Raw genomic sequence first — 22,101 nt, 5'->3', positions numbered from 1 at the left:
AGGAGTAGAAACAAAGTAAAAAAAAAAAGATAGAGGGGGCCAGATTTATATGAAAATCCACTATGAAAACTGCAGCAGAACTGAAGAATGACTTAGATGCTTAAAATAAGATGAACACATTATTCCGAGAGAGAGAGAGAGAGAGACTGAAAATAATTATTAACTTGTCTTCCCTTTAAAAGATGGCTGCATCTCAGTAACTGTTCCCATATGACTCTTTAGTTTCACATGTACAGTACTCATTTGTCTACTCTTGGAGAATTTACTTCCTTTTAACCCCTGCCCTTCAAAATATTAGCCTGAAAGGCGGGAGGCTTCTATCAGTAATAAACAATTACAATTAACAGTACTTGGAATGAAACTGATGCAAATATCACTCAAATATACCCATTAGGCTATACAGTATATGACTTCTCTGGCCATGGAAAGAAAGGCTGGTTTGCAAGCAACTCTTAATTATGGGCCACAATAAGAGATTATAAATTAGCAACATTTTTAAGATAATGCAGCTTGTTGTTTGAAAATACTTTCAGAAGGAAAGCAATTTGTCTGGAACTAGCATAAAGAAGCTACCAGGGCAGGCTGAAAAAGTACAACTACTATATGCACTTTGGTTTCTCTCTCTTTCCCTTTGAAGACATAAAGGATTACTAAATTAAAAGAACACTTGCAAATAAGAACAAATTCAGGGAAAGTGTTCTAATACTATATTTACTTGAATCTAATGCTCACCTTTTTTGGCCAAATTACGTTGCAAAAATTAAGGTGCACATTAGATTCAATGGCACATTTACATTCGCCAGCAAATACTTTTTTGGGTTTCAAGGTTCTGAAAACTGAGGTGTGCATTAAATTCAGTGGCGCATTGGACTTGAGTAAATACAGTATGTACCAATTTCCAGAGGGGTAGCAGTTCTTGAACTTTTTTGTAACACCTAATAATAATAATAATACCTATCTGACTGAGTTGCCTCGGCCACTCTGGGCAGCTTCCAGCAGTCTCTCTCAGCTTAAGGTTCCTATATATATTGTTGGACTACAACTCCCATCATTCCTAGTCAGAATGGCCAGTGGTCAGGGATTAGGTAAATTGCAGTTTAATAACATTTTGGTACTCCACGATTAAGAAAGGCTGTCTTAAAGACTAAATATATAATCAGAAGTGTCAGATTCTTCATTGTTACTCCTAATATGCAGTGCCAGATGAAGCCATGCTGGTGTATCAACCCATAATTTTCTCATTAATAATGGTTTCAGCCAAATAACATTGAATTTGCATTAAGCTGCCAAGTCTATAGGTCTCTGGACCAGATGAAGGGTAGTACTCAAATTTAATAAATAAAACAAAACAAAACAAAATAAAAATTCAGTCCCTCTTTCAGCCATCTGATAACAATAGCTTATGCATTTTTGTTAATTGATAACTATGGACAAAAAATACAATGCTGGAGATCTGCCATCAATATGCATGTTGATTTTGTGTATTATTTATGTGAAATATTTATCTAAGGGTTACCAAATACCATAGCGGTTCATAACAAAAAACACAATAAATCACAATGTTTTCCAAAATGGAATCCAGTACTGTACTGCCCATGAGTCAACTAATCCTTCTGGGAAAGCTTACAGAAATAGGAGAGTTATTAGTATCAGATGAAAGGTGTACCTGTACCATGTTGGAGTCCGTCTAACTTCAATGGGCAATGTGCTCTACAAGGCAGGAGCCACTGGTGGTTGTAATGCACTGTGCTAGACGCTGTAGTTTTAGAGACATGCAGTGGATCATTTGAAGGAAGTTTATGGACCACTGGTGGTCCACAGACCAAAGTTTGGGAACTCCTGACCTAGTGTCTAGGAAGATGGCCTGTAGTCCATCCAAGACACGCATGATGAAAATGAAAAAGAACATTACCGAGGGTGAGAAAATGAATAGATATACAATAAAAGGCACATAAATTTGCAAGAGTACAGTGGCTCAGAAAAGACCTTGCCAAAAAATAAATTGATTTAAGAAATATATTGAAGGAGATGTGGTAAGGCTGTGCATAGGAGTCAATACAGTATGAAAATGGCAATTTACTGGAAAGCAGAATTACAAATTTAGCATTATGTTTTATTTCAAAATCCTTTAACAACAAATGAGAAATTTTGCATACTGACAGTAAATTGGAATTTGTCAGTGCTCTGCTATTCCTTTGTTTGCTCCAACTAGTAATTTAAAGGAAACACTGCTAGATGGTCTAATTGACCCTATCCTTGTCTCTCTCTGTTGGTGTCTATAATTAGACAAAACTCAGCACAACACACCACCCAAAACAGGCCCTTTTCAGAGCCACACCCAATCCACTACTGCCAGTTTCAGATTTTCTTCTTTCTCAATACAGGAATAAAGTTTTATGTGATTCAACGAAGAGAATATTCAAAGCACTTTATTTCTTCAAATACTGCCACAAATACAGCATTAATGACAAAAACAGAATTTTAAAAGCTACATTTCATACTTTCATCTGTTCCAACACTCCTACAGAAGCCATCTACAACTACAATAAGAACACTTGCAAAACCTGCAATACTTTTGTGTAAATTAAAATAAAGATAGCTTTTTAAAAGGAATAAAAAATTAATATCACATAATAGCAGAAATGAGATATAGGCAATTTTAATCTTAGTAATGTATAACCAACATAGTGTTTTTGTGCAGAAACTAAATTGCATTTAAGTCAGAAATTGACAACTGACAGCATGTGAGTCCGACTGAGCCCCAAATCAACTTGATCTGTGCTCTAGTAGCACCACTTTTTAATCAGATGAATTGAAAAGAATGCAGATTGATTGAAGGAAGAGACTATGGAGTAGAGGGAATGTGTGTCAATATGACATTCAAAGTTACCATGACAGTTTGGGCCCACTTTTCTAATCTAAGTAAATTAAATGCAGCTGACAATGTTCGGCATTTAAGGGGTGGGGGAACAAATCAACACATCAATGTATGATGAGACTTGGAAACTGAAATATGAGAAGGATCTCAGGATTCTAAGTTGTGGTGTTGTGATTGGTGAATTGCATACTAGGATTTGTAGTTTAAAAAAAGATATGATGGAAATGAAAGAGTGATGTAGAAATGATAGCACAGCAGTAAACAAGCCATATTGGGATGCAGTGGTACCTCGGGTTACAGACGCTTCAGGTTACAGACTCTGCTAACCCAGAAATAGTACCTCGGGTTAAGAACTTTGCTTCAGGATGAGAACAGAAATTGCACCGCGGTGGCGTAGCGGCAGCGGGAGGCCCCATTGGCTAAAGTGGTACCTCAGGTTAAGAACGGTTTCAGGTTAAGAACGGTCCTCCAGAATGAATTAAATTCTTAACCCGAGGTACCACTGTACTGCATTGTAGCCAATTTTAGTCATACTTAGAGCAGACCCACTGAAAGTAATGAGCATAACTAACTTAGCAGAACCTTTCATTTCAATGGTTGTTTGAGTAAAACCTAGTTGATACAGCCTCTCTCACACCATCACCACCTCAGGGTTTCTCACTCCAAAATCATCAGATATGCCCACATCCAAACAGCAAAACAACTGGAACAACTTAGTCAAGCAATCTGTTGTGCTACAGTGAAGTTAGACCTCCAAAATAAAATTTCATCTTTACTACCAATATCATATTGAATAATTATGTCAATGAATATTTCTTTAAAAGTCAGAATAAACTTCTAGATCACTGCCAGTTCACACGTCTTGGCCTTAGTCCTACAGCATTATTGTACAAACAGCCTCATCTCATCCAACTAGATCTTGTATTTAGCATTCAAATTAGCATTGCACTTACATGATGAATATACTGATATTACCAGAAATTCCATTTCAGTAGGAGTTAGGGAAACTGGAAGATCTTTACTTGAGAATATAAACCAGTGGCATAATTCAGTTGACCTACCATGATCTGTTTTGGAACTAAGTTTATGCCTAGCAGAGCTTTCTCTTAAAAATATTGCTACAACAAATGATTGCAGAAGAGGATAATTGGCACCATACTCATATGTAAAAAATAATATACGTGAAGCATAAATTAACTTAAGTACAAATTAGCTGGTGTCAATAACAAAATGAATATTGCAGTTCAAATTATTCTGCATATTCTAGCAGCAGTTTTCCAGCAGTAATGGGACTGCATTCTTCCATGATTATGTCATTCACTACTCCACACACAAAGTTCTATGGCATGCATCCAATGAATACAAACCACTGTGATACTGAAAGAAACAGTCTAAAACCCACCACATTTTGAATCATAGTGTTTGGGGCTGACAGATTTCTTTGAAGTCAGACCCCAGCCCTTAAACAAGACCAGTACAGTATATGGAAACCATAGCTGATAGTTATCTCAGAAACTGTTATCTATAACCTCCTTTGGTAATTAATTCTTCTTCTAAATTAAATCTGTCCAGACATGTTTCTTCCCTATATTTGACCTAATACTTAACCAGTTGAGATCAGTGAAGATTATCACCTCCATAAAATTTTCCTCCCATGAGTATGCATTGAAAATGATTCCTCATGGAGAAAGATTATACTGGCTGAAATTGGTTATCTAAAGAAAGTCACACACACAAGAGGACAGGCAGGAAGCTAATATCCGGCTTGTGCATACTTCCTGAAAAATCCATTTAGATGACCAATCTCAACTTAAAACCCCTCCCTTCAACATAAGCCTTGATGAGAAACATGCAAGCAATACTCTCATCAACACATTACAAAAGCTTGCATAGAGTAAAAGGGGTACATGTCAAAAGACTTAAGGAAGCAGGGGTGCCAACTTTAATAAAATATTGGGGAGCAGGTAAGCCCCACATAATTGATTACAAGACACACACATCATTTGAATGGCAATGCCCATCAATGGCGGGGCCACCCTCAAATATCTTATTTGTGGGGGCAAAGGGATCTTGGCTCCTAGGAGTTGGCTCCTATGCTAGGAAGGTAGACATTAACTTTAGCATTCAGCACAACAGTATAGCTGAAAAATAAGACCCCAGATGTAACACGCACTGACGCAAAAAATCCAAGGCATGTACAACCATTTGAGAGACAAATGATCATAGTCCTGCCAACACCATTATGTCCCCCACAGCAAATAAACCTACAAATGGAAGGTGTGGCATCCTGGGAGCAGTTGATTAATGCACACAGTGGGAAGGTGAGTGAGCTGGAAGAAATTAAAAAGCACAAGAGGTAGAGACACAAATATACATGCTCCCTAACCAGCACTCAGAAGCAGCAACCATCCCATCCATACTGCTACCAACAAGCATCCCCTCTCTTCTTATACGGATGTAGGCATCCATCACTCCAAGATCTGCACACAATAGCACACAAGTACTGCCATATCAGCAGAACTGAATGATGGTGCACTCTGTGTGCTACACCAACTTAACACACTATTCAGGGAGCGCTGGGTCTTTTTAGAATACTGCCACTCAGTCATGGCATCAGTTTATCACTGCTCCAAAACAAAACAAAATGGACAAAAGGCCAGAAACATATGCATGGTGTGAAGAGGTAGATAATGAGTGTGCAGCATATTACAGGCTAGGCTCACTGGAGACAACAAAGAGTATTGGCCTGACTGTAATTGCTGCCTTTGGCTGTGTTATCAGTACTTATAGACTCCCTCTATAACAAGAAACATGAAATCTAATCCCTCTGCTACTGAACTTCATTAGCTTCTCCTACTGCCTTTACACATCTCTATTTACATTAAGAAAAGAGCAAACAACTTTTCTGGAGCAAATCAACCTTGAACAATCTAAAAAGAACGAACGACAAAGTATACAAGGATAGGGAATTGAATCCAGATATTCAGTTTTATATCTGCTATACACTAACCAACAAACTGTCTCAATATCACAAAGAGTGGATGCTGCTGTTCCCATCACGGAAGTTTTGCTTACTGTGCTGATCATGATCTACAGCACTGGTCTTCAACTGTGGCTTGGGACTCACTGCTGGGACAAAGGTGATCAAACCAGCAGCATTACCATCGTAAAATATAAAGGGGGGAGGAAGGTCCCCAAGTGCATATTTTGGTTAAAGGTGGGTCCTAGGTTTGGAAAAGCTAAAGAATCTAGAGTGGGAACAGGCTGTTCTTCCCAAAGTATCATCATTTTTGAAATCTTTCAATGGTGTGACCCTGACTCTGATGGAAAAGCCCAGTGTATATACATCACCCCACCATGAAAACAGAAAAATCAAGGGCCACCCGGCTCTCCTGAATTTGCCTCCACAATCCACAAGTAGTGAGGGGAAAGTAGTTATAGTCAGCATCATGCTTTATTTTTTTTAAAAAAAACACCTGTCAGGAATTCTAACTCCTGCACCAATAAAGTATCATGTTCTAGGTCAATACCTCCTGAATACTGAATCCTTTTGAGGACACTTACTTCTTCTTTCCCATCCTTTCCAACATTACTAAGCAGTTGGAAGAAGCTAGGACAAAGGGTGAAAAAGGAGCTGTGGATGGAGGGGAGCACTTTCCTCATCCTTTGGACCCCCTGGGAAACTCAACAAACCTGCTGTACCTGGAACTGGGTGTGGAGAGTGCAGCTGAATGATTAATTTCTATACGACATAATATATTAAAAATATCTCTAAGGGGTGTACAAAAAAGAAGCATCAGCAGCCAATAATCAAAAAATCAAAATAACATTGGTGTAAAAGGAGCCAGCTATGGAAATTCTGTAAAGCCACCTCTTTTAAAGATGCTGAACACTTCTAGAAAAAAGCTGGTCTTGCTTATATTAGACAGATGACACAGCAATAAAACAGGAATGGGTTTCCAGAAGGTTTATTCAAGGAAGCCGTATCCAAGAGTACATTTAAATGGGCATGAGGCCACTAGCTAAGTAACATGGGCAGTAGCTTCAGTATGCCATGCCTCTATTATGATAAATCTAAGAGGTTTAGTTAAATAAAGGAGCCAGCAGTTATTTCAAAATAGAGTTATGTTTTTACTAGAAGGACAGCTTTAAAAGAATTTTCAGCAACACTGAGGAAATATGTTCATTGACTTTAGGATGGGTTCTGATAATTATGTCGATCCTAGGGTATACAGTGGTATCTCTAGATGCAAACGAGATCCATTCCAGAGCCCTATTCGCATCCTGAAGCTAATGCAACCCGTGTCTGCGCAGGTCGCGATTCACCGCTTCCGCGGATGCGCGCAATGTCATTTTGAGTATCTGTGCATGCGGCGAAACCCAGAAGTAACGCGTTCCATTACTTCCGGGTCGCTGCAGAACGCAACCCGAAAATGCTCAACCCAAAGCTACTTCAACCTGAGGTATGACTGTAGTTCTCTCTCAGAGCACTCTGTCAAATTTGAACATGTGCAGTCACAGTCTAGGATACAATTATGTGGGTGCTTTCTTCTAAAATCAACAGTGGTTAGCTACACAATTCTGTGCAGGATGCATCTCCAGACATTTTCTCTAACTCTAGTAGTCTATATAACACCTTGCTTTCTCAGCATATAAAGAATGGTTGCACTACCTTCACAAAGCAATAGAAGCCCACAAGCAAGCAAAGTTCCTAGATCAGGCATGTTCAAAGTCTGTTTCGGGGGCCTAATCTGGCCCACTGGTCAGTTTAATCCAGCCCCTGTGGCAGTTCATTTCCTGGGGTAAAATCCTAAAAAAGCCTCCACAACTTCAGTTCTAAGAAAAAGTCAACAACTTTGGGGTAAACTCATAAAAAAGCTCAACTACTTCAAAGGTCAACAACTCTGGTTGCCCCTTTGGTCGGCCCTCACGGCCTTTCACTTCATCAAATCTGGCCCTCTTTGAAAAAAAGTTTGGACAACATTGTAGATGAATTGTCTTGGGTGAGTCTAAGCATCTCACAATGAAACAGAAAGTCCTGATTCAGCCTTGCTTCCAGTGATGGATGGTGGCAAAAGGAAAGTGTGTAAGTGTGTGTGTGTGTGTGTGTGTGTGTGTGTGTGTGTGTGTAGTAAGTAAGTAAGTAAGTAAGTAAGTAAGTAAGTATACTACCCTATACCCATAGAAATAATGCAGAATACCAGCCTTTATTTCCTGTTTCTTCAGAGACAACAAATGTTTGATCAATATATTAAAATACACACATCCACACAAACCTATATAGGAACTCATTTCCAACAGAAACTCTTGCATAAAATGTTAAGTGTTTTCCCCTCACCCTCCCCTCCAACAGTGGACCAAACATGATGGGTGCCTGGGGCCAAATATATTCATAAGCTTGAGATTCAATTGCATGGACACTATATGCTATATTTGGATCTCAATATCTGAAACCAAAAAAAAAAAGTTAGTGTAAAGTATTTTAACTTCTTGATTCCTTGATAAATATTGCCACATATTATGCCTGGCCCTGACCGAGTATCAGGCATGAAGTCCTCAGAGGGTGAACCAGACACCCCAGGGGTCAAGGACCTTGAGGAGACAGCAGAGTTCACTGGAATCAGTGCTGAACAGTGTTTGAAACTGGGGTAAAAAAGCTCGGAGCCAAATGGCTTCTGGAACCTGGGTTGTAGGAGCCAAAACAAAATGTCTAGTTGCCATGGGTGGGGCAACATTTTTAATTTATTATTCTGATATCCATGAATTAATAAGCAATTCACGTGACACATTGTTAATATCACATTTTAGCAGAAATTGTTAATGCATGTTTAAGTTGGTGTTGACAATAAAAATCTTAGTGCCATACTTCAGTTTTCAAAACACTCTACTCTTTATTGTTAGACTTCTTAACATATTGTCTATCCTTAACATATGCTTCAAGGCTTCAAAGTATGTACATTTCAGTAATCCCGGAGTGTCAGCCGGGCACAAAAAATGAAACCCAGACTTTTTGAGGTGCTAGCAAATGGAGCATCTTTAGGCGCCTGGTGCCCTGCTTGCTGAAGACGTCCCTAAATAGGCTTCTGTGGAGAGACCTGATGAAGAATCCTTGGAGAAGAGGAGCAGAACTACCCTCCAGTCCTCAGGAACACTAGCACCCAAGTTCAGGCTGAAGAGCAATGACATGCATAGCATGTCTCATAGAATCATAGAATTGGAAGAGACCACAAGGGCCATCGAGTCCAACCCCCTGCCAAGCAGGAAACACCATCAGAGCACTCCTGACATATGGTTCTCAAGCCTCTGCTTGAAGACCTCCAAAGAAGGAGACTCCACCACACTCCTTGGCAGCAAATTCCACTGTCAAACAGCTCTTACTGTCAGGAAGTTCTTCCTAATGTTTAGGTGGAATCTTCTTTCTTGTAGTTTGGATCCATTGCTCCGTGTCCGCTTCTCTGGAGCAGCAGAAAACAACCTTTCTCCCTCCTCTATATGACATCCTTTTATATATTTGAACATGGCTATCATATCACCCCTTAACCTCCTCTTCTCCAGGCTAAACATGCCCAGCTCCCTTAGCCGTTCCTCGTAAGGCATCGTTTCCAGGCCTTTGACCATTTTGGTTGCCCGCCTATGGACACGTTCTCTGTTACTCCAGAGTCACTGTACAGCCCATAAGTAAGCAATCCTTGAAACATTTCCATCACCAGCAGCTGTGGTCAGAGTGGGGTCTAGGAACCAGAGCATATAAGGTTTCTCTTCTTGAGTTTTCCAGTTTCTGGGAACACCACAGGTCTCTGGATCTTTGTTCCCGATTCTAATGCCCCCTCCTTGCTGTGCTGTACCTTCTCTGAACTCTCTGTGATACTGACCTTGGGTAGTTGCCTGATCTTGCCTCTGGGTCTTGTTTTAGACCTAGACAAATTATCTATGTCTGATCTTACTGTGTTTGGACTGTGCTGTAGCCTTCAGCCTGCCTTCATTGGTGGGTGTTTTGGTAAGAGACTTATACCTCCTGGGACAAAGGGTACTTATAGCAGCACATCAGGTAATGTATGCATTTTCATTCTCAAATAGCATTTTTTAATACATTTTAAAAAAGTATTTTCCTACCCTATTTTCCTACCCTATTTCAACTCCTATAAAGCAGATGCATCTGGCAAAAGGATCATGTCCACAGTTTGAAACAACCTCAATTTTACTAATGACGTACTTACAATAACTAATGTATGTCCAAAGTCTATATACAGTACTTTTATCAAAAATTAACACTGATCTTTACTCAGTACGCTATCCTAAGGATGAGTAACCCAGTTTACAGATCATTAGCAATATATAAAAAATATAAAAGTATAAAAGGGCACTTTTAAAAGAGAAAACTTTGCCACATTATCTTCCTCAGACTCGGGGTTACCTAACTTGCAGCAAATTTCCCACTTGTTTTAATGACTGTAGACTCCACTGCATATATTTGTGTCTTGGAATGGCAACAGCCATTTGCAAATTCTTCCTCTAGCAAATGTAATACAGACTGGTTTCCTCTACTGGTGTTGCAAGTTCACTTGATTTGGAAAATATTTAACAGCTGCCCTGTGCTTTGCCCCTCATAGACAAGGATTTTCATGGGCAATAATTAGAGAACCAAAGGTTTGTTTGTGAAACAGCAAATTTGTGTGTATTTCTGTAACTAGGAATGAAAATAAAATACAAAGTAAAAAGAAACTTCAAATTAATTTAGTTTATGAAAATATTTGCTTTTTAATCTTTATCACCAATTCTTTAGTAATAATCAAAGAGCCATTTAACATGGCAGAATGGGTTACAGCTACACGCAATTTCATTCAACACTGGAAAAAATACTTAATGCTTGGGTGCTAGCATTACCCTATAAAACCACTACCCATGTACATGGTTAAATATATTATTCAGTTTCCTCAATGTCAGCACCATATTTTTAGGAGACCAGGAAGGCAGGTACTTGGGACTCTGCCAGCACTCTTCACCTCCTTATTTACTGGAGGTCTTTAAATGCTATTCCAGTACATACAGAGGTGTAACTATTCTTCACAAAACAGAAACTGTAAGTTTATTACTTTGTAGGGTTATATTTCAGAAAACTCAAATTTTGAGCAAAACCCAGCATGTGCTTAAATATATCTGAGTAGAGTTCTAGGATCTGGAAAGGAAAGCGCAAATTTTGTATGGGTCTTTAAGCAGAGGGAGGGGGGTGTCTTGGCATCTGCGCCTCTGGAGAAATGGGGGCTGGAGGGCTCAGAGCTCGGGCAGACCTGCAGTTCCCAGGGGTCTCACCTGCCTCCGTCAACAGAGAGAGGGAAAGAAAGATTGGGGAGGGGAAGCCTGACTGACCCTGGAGACGAGTGGAGAGTCGACCGTGTGAGGTGCAGGACGGCGTGCGCAGGATGCTACCGCTGCAGTAAGGGTTTTTATACTGGGTTGTAGATTGCAGCCTGGTCTATTGCTTTCATTTTATGGATCAATGGCCTCGTTAGATAGTAAAATTCATGTTAAATTGCTGTTTCAGGGGTTGTTTTTCATCGTCTGGAACGGATTAATCCGTTTTCCATTTCTTTCTGTGGGAACGTACACCTTGGTTTAAGAACGCTTAGGTTTAAGAATGGACTTCCGGAACAGATTAAGTTCGTAAACCAAGGTACCACTGTATTTTGGATTGCAGTCCCACTCTCCCAAATACAAACACAAGCCAAGGAAGCATTTATCCATCTCATCTCATCTTCCACTATTAACAGATAATCTCTGCAGCAGGTGGGACAGGACTTGGCTAGTAGGCATGCTGGGATGGCTTCACTAAAGACTTTTTAGTACACAGAGGAAAGGGGAAACTATAATTGTGGGAAGTGTATGTAAACCCCTCCCTCCTCCACTCTATGGCTCGAGGAAGAGGCAGCCATTGCCTCTATTCAGGAAAGACTGTCCAAGTGCTGGGATGGCCAGCTGGCAGACAGACTACAATCCTCTCTAAACAAGAGTTTTGAAAGGAAACATATCTGAAAAAATTGTGAATACTAATTACAGAAACTTTAAAAAATATACTTGAAATATAAAGTACTTGAATTAACTTTTAATCTACCTTAAAATAAATATTTTGCTATTTAATAGATATTGCAGTTGCTTCAGTGATTTCAGAAACAGAACCTCAACATGCTGTAAAATCACTTGACACTGTAAACTGGAAGAAAGGAATTCAGTCTCTTTCCAAACTACCTTTTACTGCCATGTCAAAATCTTAACTTAAAAAAAAGGAAAAGAAAAAAAGATCACATACCATATTTATTTAAATACCCTATTTAGTGAAAGGAGGAGTCCGATACACACATCTGTACCTAATAAGTAAAATAATGTTCTAGATTATTTTACAAGCAAGAGAGGAGCTTCAGCTGACAAAGTGAATTGGCCCTAGTGACAAAACAAGCAAGTTTTGCAGCTTGGGAGCTCAGCAGCCAAGCAAAGAGGCCAGGGCAGACGACTCTCACCCTTCTATTTTAACCAGGCTCCCAAGTAAACAAGTATGCAGGAATAAAGCCAGTAAAGGTGTGAGGGCTATCCAGAGTACTGCACAGCACTTCACCTAACAAACCTATCTGCCTACCGGACAGGAGTATGCAATGAGCTTCTAGTTCTCAGGAAATATGTTTGTTCTCTAGATACCAAGGTGGCTGACCTGGAAAAGCTCAGAGAGGTTGGTGGATGAAGCCTTCAAGGATATGATAGTGGCATCTCACACCTGGGGTGACAGCTCCTCCACTGTCATGAAAAACCAGAGTCTCAAGGAAGAAGGGCATCACTCTGAGAAAGAGGAAAATGATCCCTTAGAAGAGACCCATTCCTTGGGGGCTGAGCAATGTCCTCTCACCAAGGATACTAACTGGGGTAGGGGTGTTAGAAGCAGCATTCAAAATTCACAAGACGCCAGACTTGGCACCTACAGTCGCCAAAATGGAATGTCTAGCTGCCATTCTGGGGTAAGATGGCACAAAAATCATTCAATATGACTTTTTGGTTCCTGAAATTCAGTCTGATCGTGCAGATAAAATATCACAGATGGAATTCTAAAGGATGTGTTGTTGTGCGAAACGCAAGATCCAAGGATCCCCAGGCATGCACCTCCAGATGGTGAGTACATCAGGTGCCATCCTGGTGCCCAGGCATTTTCACTTGGTTGCAAGTGGCCGATAGTCAGGTGCAAAATTCACATGGTGAATTCCGCACACAGCCTCTAAGGGATAAGAGTGAAAACATTTATGATTATCAAAAACAGGGGAGGGGTAGAACTAGGCACTGAAAGTGCAGGGCACATGATAGCAATTCAAAAGGGCCAAGGGGCCATACAGCAAAATTCACACATCAAACACATTTGAAGGCACACAGTCTTCAATAAATGTTTCTATGCTAATGCTGAGGCCTCTATGTCAAGAGGGTTAAGATGCCATGCTTGGTCTTAAACCAGAGTATAGATATAGTGGCTGGAATGGAAAATGCCAGTGGGACATTATTATCTCTGAATACAAACTATATGAAGAACAGAGGAAATAACACTGGTGGTGGCAGTACTGCCATACATCAAAGAGGTCAGAGGAGTCCAGCAAACTAGAAATAGGAAAAGGAGAAGAATCTTCTACAGAAATCACTATGGGCAGTAGTATCAGCCTCTGACAGTAATTCACTATTAGAGTCATACTGTCACGATCCTGACCAAAATCCCCAGAGTGACCTTGATATAGATAATGAAATCAGGGATACATCCAAAGGATGCTTTGATGAGTGACTTCTATTACTCTCACAAATATTGGGTAAATACCGGTATGTGTTTCACTCAGAGATAGGTACCCTAAAAGAATATGCCTAGGAGATTATAAAACTGACCAGAAGGACCATGACTACCAAGACCTGGTACGAGACATGTCATTGAACACACAAGGCACAGTGACCATAATGCCATCAAATTCAACATATGTAAATTAACAGTTCTGAAGGAAGTCTTAAACAGCAAAATTTGACTTCAAAAGGAGAAATTCCCAAAAAATGAGGGAAGTGATAAGAAAGTTGAAGGAGAAAAGCGGAAAAGACAAATATATTCAGAATGCTTGGAGTTTTTTGAAAACCACAATAACAGAAGCTCAGTTTGAATATATAGGAAAGGTACCCCCAGGGTTAAAAGGATGCAAGAAACTTCAGAAAATGGATATCTCATACAAAGGAGAACAAAAAGGAACTCAAATCTTTGGCAAAATAAATGCCAGCAGGCAATGAGTGAAGTAAAAACAATGGTTTTTGAGGAGTACATTGCTAAACGTTAAAAAAAAATGATCAAGAAAATTATGATTGGAAAGTAACATGCTAGAAGCAAAAAAAACTGACTAGAGAAGCAGTTGGACCTCTGGGCAACAAGGGAGTCAAAGGTGTGCTAAAGGGGGGGGGGGACTGCCGAGAAGCAAAATTATTAGTATTTGTCCACAGTGGCAGGTATAAAGCAGACTCCTGTGCCTTAACTAACTTCCTGAGGAAAGGAGTGTGAGAACTGAGGCAAAAAATAGTGATAAGAAATGATTTAAAAACCAACAAACTGATAGGTTTAGAGAGTTCTTAACTCAAATATGAAATTGCTGATCTTCTAACAAAAATATGTAACTTGTCACTAAGATCACCCTCTGTATCTGAGGACTGGAAAGCAGCCAATGTAGTACTGATTTTTAAAAAGGGATCCCAGAAGGAATCCAGGAAATGACCAGCTGGCTTGTTCCAACATCTTTTGGGAAAACTGGTGGAAAACATTATTAAGGATAGAATTAAGGACTGGAATGACATACTTGCACCAGCTCCTCATCCTGCAACCTAGTCGTTCACTGGACTGCCCTGTGTTTGACCTTGGACTGTTACTGGACCTTGGCTTTTGCACTGCCACAAGGATTTGACTTCAGAAGAAGCCCACCAATAATTAACATCTCATACTCCATCCCTGCTGGCCAACACCCCTGCTTTACGCCTTCCATGGGCAGCAGCCTGGATGCCAAGACCAAGGTGCAGCTCATCTAGGCTGCCAGAACCCTGCTGAGGCACCCTCAACTGTCTTTATTGTGGCCCATCCCTCCTGCCTGGTAGACTCAGCTAGCCACCCTACTCGCTCCCCTGAGCAGCCGCAGCTGCCTCCTCTGCCACATCAGCCAAGGAGCAACTGAGGAAATTGGAGCAGCTGTTGGTGGATGGGTTGTAGCAGAGTAAGATCATCCTGAGCGTGGCAGTACTGCTGGACCTCCTGGCCAGCCTCCACACTGAGTGCAGCCGTAAGCTCCCTACTCCAGAAGGACAGGCTCATCTCAGACTTTCTTGTTTCGGAATGGAGCTCCTGATTATTAAGAGCAAGAGGGGCAAGTTCCTCATTAACAGTACATAGGCATGCTACCTAGAGTCAGCATCCACATTACCACTTATAGGCCCCAAAGCCCCCCAGTCTCCACTACCCAAGGACCCCAACCAGTGCAACATCTGGCTGAATTGGCCTAACAAGAGGCATGATATGTATTTCAATGAACTGAACAGAGTGAAAGATTATGAGTTATGGGGGTATGGAGTGTGTGTGTATAAACTTAACAGTGCTTAGCTTATTTTTGTAGTTGTTGCTTTTTTGTTAATGTTAATATTGTTTTATGCTGTATTGATTTGTTTATCATATAATGACTTTTGCTGTTAGTGTGTTTAGCTTATTTTTTAGTTGTTAAGTGTTTTATAGATTATCATTGTTTTGTTGATGATCTGTTAATTATTTTATATGATTTATGCTATATTTTTAATGTTCTATTATGTTTTGCTACGTTACTGTTATTTATTGTTTGTAAGCCACTTTGAGATTCACTTGAATGAAAATTGGCATAGAAATACAATAAATCAAATCAATCAATTACCAGGAATACAGTGGTGCCTCGCAAGACGAAATTAATCCGTTCCGCGAGTCTCTTCGTCTAGCGGTTTTTTCGTCTTGTGAAGCAACCCTATTAGCGGCTTAGCGGATTAGCGCTATTAGCGGTTTAGCGGCTATTAAAGGCTTAGCGGCTATTAAAGGCTTAGCGGATTAGCGGCTAAAAGGCTATTAGAAAAGGGGGGGAGCAGAAAAGGCTTAGAAAAGGGGGGGAGCAGAAAACAATCAGAACACTTGCAAGACGTTTTCGTCTTGCAAAGCAAGCCCATAGGGAAAATCGTCTTGCGAAGCAGCTCAAAAACGGAAAACCCTTTCGTCTAGCGGGTTTTCCATCTTGCGAGGCATTCGTCTTGTGGGGCACCACTGTATAGAAGAACAAGTTCTACTAGGGTAGAATGAGCATGGCTTCCACCAAGGTAAGTCCTGCTTAGCAAACATTTTGCAGTTCTTTAAAAATGCCAGCAAGCATATAGATAAAGGTGAATCAGTTGCTTTGTGTGCCTAGAATTTGAAAACGCTTTCAACAAAGCACCTCACTAAAGTCTCCCAATTAACCTTAGCAGTCATGGCATAAGAGGAGATGTCATCTTATGACTATCTGGTTAAGGAACAGGAAGCAGAGAACAGGAATAAATGGATAGTTCTTACAAGGGAGGGATGTAAAAAGGTAAGCCCTAAGAATTGGCATTGGGTCCTGTGCTTTTGAACTTTTTCATAAATGACCCAGAGTTAGGTGTGATCAATGCGGTAGTCAGGTTTGCCCATAACACCAAATTGTTCAGGGTAGTAAAAAACAAGCAAGGATTGAAAGCAGTTTGAAAAACATCTCTCCAAACTGAGTGAATGGGCATTAAAACTGCAACTCAATGTAAGCATGTGTAAAGTGATGATAATTAGGTTTTTAAAAAAGGCATCTAAGAAGGGACATGATGAAGATGTAAAAAAAAATAATGTATGCAGTAGAGACATTTTTATTCCTCTCTTTTAATACCAGAACCCAGGATCAAGACTATCCAATTAAGCTGAATGTCGGACAGATCAAGAGAGGTACCTTATTTTTTGCTCTATAACACTCACATTTTCCCTCCTAAAAAGTAAGGGGGAATGTGTGTGCGTCTTATGGAGCAAATGCAGGCTGCGCACCTATCCCAGAAGCCAGAACAGCAAGAGGGATTGCTGCTTTCACTGTGCAGTGATCCCTCTTGCTGTTCTGGCTTCTGAGATTCAGAATATTTTTTTCTTGTTTTCCTCCTCCAAAAATTAGGTGTGTCTTGTGTTCTGGTGCGTCTTATAGAGAATATAAATACGGTATTTCTCTACACAGCACAATGTTAAGCTATAGAGCTCACTGCCATAAGATGTATTAATGGCCTCCAACTTGGATTTTAAAATAGATTTGGGACAAATTCATGGCTTATAAGACTATCAATGGCTACTGGACATGGTGGCGATACTGTCAGAGGGAGTATGCTTCTGAACACCAGTTGCTGTGATTCACAAGTGTGCAGAACACTGTTGTACTCAGGTCCTGCTTATGGACTTCCCATAGGCATCTGGCTGGCCACCATGAGAACAAAATACTAGACTAGATAGGCCTTTGATCTGACATAGCAGGGATCTTCTTACATTCATATTAACACCAAATACCAACTTATGGTAAGGCATAAATGAAAGTTAAGCATAAATAAAACTCTTCATCTTTAAGAAGAAGAAGAAGAAGAAGAAGAAGAAGAAGAAGAAGAAGAGTTTGGATTTGATATCCCACTTTATCACTACCTGAAAGAGTCTCAAAGTGGCTAACATTCTCCTTTCCCTTCCTCCCCCACAACAAACACTCTGTGAGGTGAGTGGGGCTGAGAGACTTCAGAGAAGTGTGACTGGCCCAAGGTCACCCAGCAGCTGCATGTGGAGGAGCGGGGACGTGAACCCGGTTCACCAGATTACGAGTCTACCACTCTTAACCACTACACCACACTGTCTTAAGTACAAAGCACCTTTTGTGACCCTTTATAAAGATGTACCCGCCGACTATCTGGCACCTCAGCCTCAGTGCTCTGTATATGAGAATATTACATATGTATGGAATCCCCATTACATAATCTTTGGCAGGGCAGCAAAAAGTCACTTTCTATCCTTAAGATTTCTTGTAAAAACTGAAGCAAAGATAAAATGATACTAAAGTCTAGTTGTATAATAACCATCTGATGAGTGACTATCATTAGTCAAAGCCAGAGATGAAACAAGGCACTCAATATCCTTTTAAGTAAATATTTTTAGCTGCTATGTCTATTCTTTCACAACTTTCACTAAAGTTGCTGCCATACTAGAACACTGTAAGAGCAGACATTAGCAAAACTCCATAAATACATGTGAATTATCAATATGAATTCTCATGATAAAGTCATTAAAAAAAACCTGCAACATTTTAATCAGACAGCCACAGTAATATACTAAGTTACCCTCCTAAGCATAGCTTCATGAAAAAACCTACTAGATCTACTGAAACACAGGGTGATATTCAGCTAACTGATTCATGGAGGAGATACACTGAAATCAATGAACTTAAACTACTTAAGTCCATTGATCCTGATGAGTCTATTCCAAGTATGACTTAGCTGGATATCAACTATTGCTTTCAAGCTTTTCTAAAGCCAAACAGTTCAAACAATTATATGAATACAAACCTTACTATATGTAATTTTCAAAATATCAGCAAATATTTCTCAAACCTTGCTCAAATTTGATTTAAACAGTGAAGTATGACATCGCAAACTATATAGCGAATAAAGACTTTTGGCCACATTTAAAGGAGATGCAGTTGACAAACCTATCTTTCTTTACAATAGATATTCTCTTTAAAAATAGTTTTTTCTATTTTTTAGGTGATGAACAACATTAAATGAAAACCAAACAACTTACACCAGATGCTCTCATGCACTGTGGTGCTTGTTAGTGACATGGTCGCTGTGGCGAGTATACTGCACAGCTGATTAAGTTTCATTTACCCATTTTATTATCTTTAGCAGGCATATACAAAAACACTATATGGTATACAGTTATTAAATTCATACGAAAGGAACAGAGAAACTTCTTTTAGTTGATTGTAGCATCAAATACCTGAACCGTGAACAGTTAGTAATATTAACTGTGTTTGCTTGTAACTCTGTGGTTATTATAACTAATAAGTACACATTTAAAACGTATCCACCTTTTCTGATTCCTGCAACTTGCCATGTAATTCTATAACCTCACCTTCCATAAATGGAATATAGGTTGTCTTTATTTAAAAATGAACAAAGCTTTTGTCTGAGTTCAGTAGGTTTAGAATCAATTTATAGCTAACATTTTCAATAGTATCTATTAAAGCAGAGCTACTGCAAGGACTGGGGGAGTTCTACAGGCAGGTATTTATTTGAGTTGATGGACTTTCAACTAGCTGTGTTGAAAATATAATGGATAAAAATAAGTATGTTTTTTATTTTGCATCATGATAACTAAATCACATAAAATTTATGTAAAACATACATTGCTAGATACTAGCAGTACATAATTATACGTGGCTCTCTAATATTAAATGCAGCCGGTACAGACCTGTTATGTAAGTCTTGGGTAATTTTCCTAATCAACAAAACTGAGACTAGGATCCAAAGCAAAGTGCATCTAATTCTAGGTACTCAGAGGGGCTTTCAAGTTGTGTTTCTCAACAACAGTCTCCTACCTCATTGCCAATGTCACATAAGAAAGCCTGGCTGAATTGAGAGAACTGTAGAAAGCAGTTTGTGATACCACATGGTGGCCAGCTGTTTGGATAAAGAAAAGTATAAAAATCTTACTTAATGTGTGCAAGCCATTCAGCATGACTAGTCATTTTAAGGAGTCTGACAATTTCTGAGGACAAATAGCAAAATAATTTATTTGGTCTTGTTTCCATAGCATGTTACCATGGAAGACTTGTACTTCTTTCTGGATTATTTATGGACTTCCATGCTTAATAATGCTAAACATAATCCACCCAAAGTTAAGAACTTTTCAGTTCTGTTGGTATTGATGGAAGAAAGTCAAATGCTTGTTTAGTAATTCCACAAATTCAAATGGATTTAGAAGGGCTAAACTTCGAAAAGGCTGTGGTCGCTTCCTTTTAAAAAAATAAAAATAAATCCACACCATCCTGCAGTGATCCTGAGCTACATTTTCACCTTTGCAGGACTCACATACAAGTTCCTTAAATTAATACATTTATTCTCCTACACTTCTGTATAACCGTTTTTCCTCCTTTAAAAGGGAGCTTTGTTAATTTCATTTCTGCAGAAAATTGATCAAGGTTTCTTTAGGGGGAAAGGGTCAGGAGACATAATACACTATGTACAAGAGCAGTGGAGTGCACAGACTGAAATGTGTGTGTTTGTGTATTAAAAGGGAAGCTTGCTGAAATGGCTGGGGTGGGCTGGGGTAGGGCGGCTTTGAGCCAATTTTCTGTTGATGCTGCTGCCAAACACCCAGTCACTAAAGCCTGCTTTTAAGAAGGCTTAGAAAAAAAGCACAACATGACACAAGAAAGAGTGGGGATTGCATGGCTTGTCATTACTGAAAGAGTAAAACAAACACTGGCTAACCCAGGATATAAACCTTTTCACACTTGATGCTCCATTTTAAAGGATTTTTACATTTAAGCCCAAAAGCTCTATATACAATGCTATCCACACTGCAGAGTCATGTTGAAAATACCCTTGAGGAAAACATAGCCACAACAAATTCTGTGCATCCTTTATAGCTTACAGTGATGTTTCAGTCCAACACTGCTTAGCAGTGATGTGACAAAATGTACTGATTTGTCTCCATACTGCAGTGTTCTAACTGCACAGCAAACCCACAGACTAAACTAAGAGTCATAGCTACTTCCAGAAATCCTGCTATTACACTGAAGTATAAGAAAAGGTTGCTTTGTTATCCAGTACACACAACTGCAAAGAATAAAAGAAAAAAACTGAAATAGAAAAGTTTTCACTGACAAAGTCTTAAGGAAGTGGAGAATTCTGAAATTTAAGAGATGCAGGCAAAAGACCCTCTATATCGTGTAGGAGAGGGGGAAAGTGTTTTTGGTTTTTCTTTTCTTTTATCAGCCAGCCTGGCCAGGAATCTTTTCATTTGGATCACAATGGAGCAGCTGTAGCCCAGATTTCAGCCCCAGACACATGCAATGCAACAGCAACCATCATTTTTTTCCCCAACAGTGCCAGAAATACAAGACACTGTAGCAGGGTTCCAAAAATGGATGATCTCATACTACATCCACACCGCAGGGATGGGGGTGGGTAGCGAAGCAGAAGGCTCCATGACCTTGCAAGCAGTTTCCAAAGGGGGGGGGGAGGTAATATCTAGAAGGGGGGCTGGGGGAGGAATCTTTTAAATTTATTTCGTGAGAAACATGCAGAGAGGAACCCGGGAGCCCCTGACGGTAGACAGAACCAGCAAAGCCGGAAGGCAGAGGGAGAAGGAAGGCTACCGATGCCCTGGAATGAATGAACATCCCGCAGCTCCCTCCCACCCCGTTTAGGACGCAAGGGACTAGAAACCTGCCCAGCCACCCGCTCCGTCAGGATTAGAATCAGGATTAGGATTAGGACTAGGTCCCCCCCTCTCCTCCCCCGTTCCTCCCAACCATTTCCTATCTTCCCGCCCGTCAGGTTACGAAGGAAGCAGGAGGCATCGGGGCGGCCGCCTAGAACAGCCGCAGGTGCCGAGGCGGCGACCGGAGACCGTGAGGGGAAAGGAAGCCCGGCTGAGAAGGGCTCCGTTCGCGGTGCCGCGTCGCCCCCCGCCGCCTCATAACCGGCTGCACTGAGAGGAGCAGAAGGAAGGAAGGAAGAGCCGCCAACCCGGCAGGATTGGGAGCCCAGGGACTCCGGGGAATGAGAGGAAGGCGCCTCACCTGTGGGTCGGGCGGGGCCGCCGCATCCCTCCGCTTATCGTGCCCCCTCACGGGCTGCGAGAGGCGGGGAGGGGAAGACGACGACGACGACCGCCAGCACCGCCGCGCCGCAGTCTCCGCCTCCTCCTGCTGCTGCTGCCGCCTCGCGTCCGCGCTCCTCAGCCTCCCTTCCCTCGCCCCCACCCTCCGCCGCTCTGTGAGGGAGACGCCGCTTCGCCTCGCTCCTCTGCCCCCCGCCCGCTCCCTCCCTCCCTCGCGCGCCCTCACACACACACGAAGGCACGCGCAAAGCCCGCCTCTCCAATCACGCCTCGTCTTCCCTCATCAATCCCCGCCCTTCGC

General features: G+C 40.7%; 1 protein-coding gene across 19 annotated transcripts in view; it reads right to left on the bottom strand.

Annotated features, from left to right (window-relative positions):
* Positions 1-22,098, bottom strand: part of MYO9A (myosin IXA) — a 171,413-nt gene extending 149,315 nt beyond the window's left edge. For 9 of the 19 annotated variants that reach the window (XR_014519173.1, XM_083475479.1, XM_083475470.1 and 6 more), the window contains exon 1: positions 21,760-22,029. The gene's annotated coding sequence lies outside the window, so the exon portion shown is untranslated. Of the gene's footprint in view, positions 1-19,548; positions 19,631-21,759 lie in introns of all 19 variants that reach the window. The other 10 variants (XM_083475486.1, XM_083475487.1, XM_083475475.1 and 7 more) reach the window with 6 other exon arrangements.
* Positions 22,099-22,101: the final 3 nt, after the last annotated feature.

Source organism: Podarcis liolepis (genome assembly GCF_965112155.1).
Source record: "Podarcis liolepis genome assembly, chromosome: 14".
In the NCBI taxonomy this organism is placed as follows: domain Eukaryota; kingdom Metazoa; phylum Chordata; class Lepidosauria; order Squamata; family Lacertidae; genus Podarcis; species Podarcis liolepis.
Note: the sequence above shows the minus strand (reverse complement) of the source record. Positions and strands in the feature narration are given on the sequence as shown.